Source organism: Echinops telfairi, unplaced genomic scaffold (assembly GCF_000313985.2).
Source record: "Echinops telfairi isolate 266 unplaced genomic scaffold, ASM31398v2 ScPeMD7_25;HRSCAF=90, whole genome shotgun sequence".
NCBI classification, from domain to species: Eukaryota; Metazoa; Chordata; class Mammalia; order Afrosoricida; family Tenrecidae; genus Echinops; species Echinops telfairi.
Window position 1 is genome coordinate 19,150,153 of NW_022103922.1, and position 3,757 is coordinate 19,153,909.

The following is a 3,757-nucleotide window of genomic DNA, read 5'->3' on the forward strand; positions in this document are numbered from 1 at the left end:
TGTGGCCTGGGTCCCGGACACTTATCTTAGCAGCTCTGGCAACGCGGCTCCTTTTGCTTTTCCAGAGCTTCTACTGCCCCCTTGTGGGAGGCAGAGGAGCGGAGGATCATGGTCCTTCCTTCTGTCAGTTTCTATGACCGTGATGGATAGAGTACGCCCACCTGGGGCTAACCAATGACACCGCGCCCCACCCACCTGCCATTTAGGAACATGGCCACGGTACTGGCACATCGGTGGAATTTTTTTTTTTTTAGGAGAAATTGGAAGCCTAGTGTACTTTTGAATCAGGAGATCTTTATATAATGCTATCAATCCCATCTTTATGCAAAAAATAAGAGCAGTTGTCGAATTTGTGACCTGGGCAATCAATGTGTATTCGTCTTTAATATCGTCTAGTCTGTGACAAAGAATGTTGGTTGTTCGTACAGTGAGCACACAGGGTGTTGAGTCGTTTTAGATCATAACCCCTGGCTGTCAAGTGGGTCCTTCCTGGCCACAGAGGGCAGAGCCAGAGTTGCCAAAACTGCCAGAGTTGCCAAGACAGTAAATCTTTACCGAATCAGACAGCCTCATCTGGCTCCCAAAGGGCAGCTGGGGGATTTGAATGACCAGCCGTGAGGTTAGCAGCCAATGTTCAACCCCCCGCATCACCAGGGCTTCTTGTCATTGAGCTTAGTTAGGAAAATTCTCGACTTTGCTGTGGGCAAGGGCTGGATTCCATTGCCAGCCAGCACACCTCAGGCGCAGCCACACTGGTCAGACAGTCAGCAGTGATGCTCAGCAGGTTTGGGAAGTGCTTCCAGACAGAGACTTGGAAGAAAGGCCTGGGGCTCCGCTTCCCAAAATCAACTCATGAAAATGCAACGGCTGTTACAAGGGTCTGATCCGTGACCAATCACAGGGACAGCGCAGGCCAAGCAGCATCTTGTCCCAGAAGTCAGAGCTGAACCCCATGGCGGCTCGCAGTAACAGGGGTTAGTCAACAAAGTCTGGCAAGCTTGAAACTCCAGGTCCATGATGGGGATAAGCTGGGGCTGGCAGGGAAGGGGCTCGGAGAATGCTTAAGCAGGGGTCCTCAAACTTTTTAAATAGGGGTCAAGTTCACTGTCCCTCAGACCAATTGGAGGGCCGGACTATAGTTAAAAAAAAAAACTATGAACAAATTCCTATGCATACTACACATATCTTATTTTGAAGTAAAACGCAAAATGGGGCAAAAACACCTGGCGGGCCAGATAAATGTCCTCGGCGGGCCACATGTGGCCGTAGTTTGAGGATGCCTGGCTTGGAGTTTATCTCAGGGTCCAGGACGAACTACCCACGACTTTGAATTGGCAAAGCCCGTGAGCAGAGTGTTAACAAAAAGCATGCTCAGAAGCTGCATGATGTCCTAGCTAGAGCGAGTGACGATCGAGAGAGGTGGCCCAAGTCTGACCCCAAACATGTTAGAAAGCTACGAGGTGCTTGTCAGTGGAGGGAATCTTCCCTTCCAATTTAAGGATCTCCTGAAGGAGGGTCACCACTTTGCACAGATAGTCTCTGAGGCCCCCCACACAGTTAAAAAAAAAAACCCACACTCCCCTGCCTCCGTCAAGGCTCCAACGCAGAAACAACGCCCAAGATGCTGAGCGGCCAACCTGTGCTCTGCTCCTGCAGAGGTCAGGGAGTCAGTAAACAAGACAAGAAAGACCAGATACCTGGAAGGCCTGGAACCTGCCCATGAGGTGTGACTTGCACTACCCAGAGGTGGGGGGGGGGGGGGGGGGGGGGGTGGTGGAAACAAAAGCTCGGCCAGCACTGGAACCAGAAGCCACCTTCCTGCAGTCCTGCTGCGAAGCGATGAAAGCTCATGAGCTGGCTCCACACCCGGCCTGCCAGGCGGCCCTTCACCAACAGAGGCCGCCGTGACACCTTGCTCCTTTTTAATCAGGCACCGGAGGGTTTGAAAACCTTCCAACTGCATCTCTTCTCCTTGGAGGAAATGGTTAGTTCTCAAGGAAGCAGCCATGTGCGTCTTAAAGTTGCTTGAGATTCACCAGAGTTACTTGCCAAAACTTGCCAATACCTGACCTCACACCCACAGAATCCCATGAAACCAAGGCAGGATCTGGGGATTTATTACGGAGCTGTCAGCTGATTCTTGGGCCCGCTTCCATTTGAGATCGCTAGAGTTTCAGGTGAAGGACACGAGGGTGGAAAACCCGTTGTTTCTCTCCCAGGACAATCCATTCTGTTGATAAAGCCACTATTCCAGGGCTAAGGAATCATGGTACATTTCAATCCCCTTGTATGCCTGTGAAAGTTGAGCACTAAGAACCAACCAAGAAGAACTGGGGGGGAGGGGTTGATATCAAGGGCTCAAGTAGAAAGAAAATGTTTTGAAAAGGATGATGGCACCATACGTACAAATGTGCTGACTACCATTGATGTATGAATCGTTGTAAGAGCCCCCAATAAAACGATTATTTATAAATTTAAAAAAAGAACTGATATATGTGACTAATGTTGTTGGCAAAGACTATTGAAAGTTACTGTGGGCTGCTTAGAGCACAAACAAATGCGTCTTGAAAGACGTGCAGCCAGACTGCGCCTTAGAATCGAGGCTGATTGGTGTCCTTTGGACATGTTGCAAGGAGAGACCGGTCCCTGGGAAAGGTCATCGTGCAGAGTAAAGGGGAGGAAACACCAAAGAGAGGAAGGCCCTCCACCAGGCCCACTGACGCCACAGCTGCACCAGTGTTTCAAGCACAACATCGTGAGGATGAAGCAGGACGGAGCAGTGGTTTGTTCTGCTGGGCCTCGAGTGGCCAGGAGTCGGAACTGACCAGACGACACTCTCTAATCCGCCACTGATGGTCAACTGTGGGCGATACCGTCCACCTAGGGACCTTTGGCAGTATCTGGGGACCTTTGGGTGCCACTGGACGGGGCCCGAGGACCATGCCAGACACCCTTGAGTATACAGGCCAGGCTTCTCCAACGGAAATAATCGCACCCAAAATGTCCACAGTGCTGCAGTCGAGAAACCCTGCTCTGGCCGAGATTAGCCTTTCGTTTTCCTACATGGACGCAGAGAAGGGCCATTTAAATGTAGATTATTTCTTAGCACTAAATTAGCTTTGTTCGCTTGTGTGCCTAACACCTGAAGGAACCTAACACCTTCGTCTAAGGAAGGCCCAAGATATTGATCTCATGGGAAGCAAGACCACGCTTCCACTCGAAAATCCAGAAAATGCTACCTACTCCTCTCAACATCCTACCTCCGAAGTGTGGCCTACACAGGTGATTCGGTCCTGACCAATCACAAACTCCCGGCTCCAAGTCGTCATCTAGAACCAAGGACCCACACAAAGGAGGGCGGCGGCAGCGAGTGGGGATAAGAGTGGAGCGTGGCTGGGAGCACGGGAGCCATCCTATGGAGAGGGCACTGCGGGGTCAGGACAGCAGAGGCAGCTGGGGGCAGCCTGGGGGGCTCAGAAGGACTCCAATAGTGTGCCCTAGGCCACCAGCCTCAGCATCCCTATAGGTCGTTTCTAAGAGGGCATCCTTACCAGATGGTCTCTAGAGTGAACAGACTATGGCTCCAGTCTCTCCTCTGCCTGCTCCTTCTCCGGGCTTGGCTCCCCAGCCTGCCTGCAACTTGGCCAGCTGCCCTGTGGTTGCCTCCCCGTTCTTTTAAACGGTGCTGCCATCTAGCTGGTTCCCACCACAGGAAGGCATGTGTGCCAAGAGCAGGGTGATGCCCCACCCCCCACCC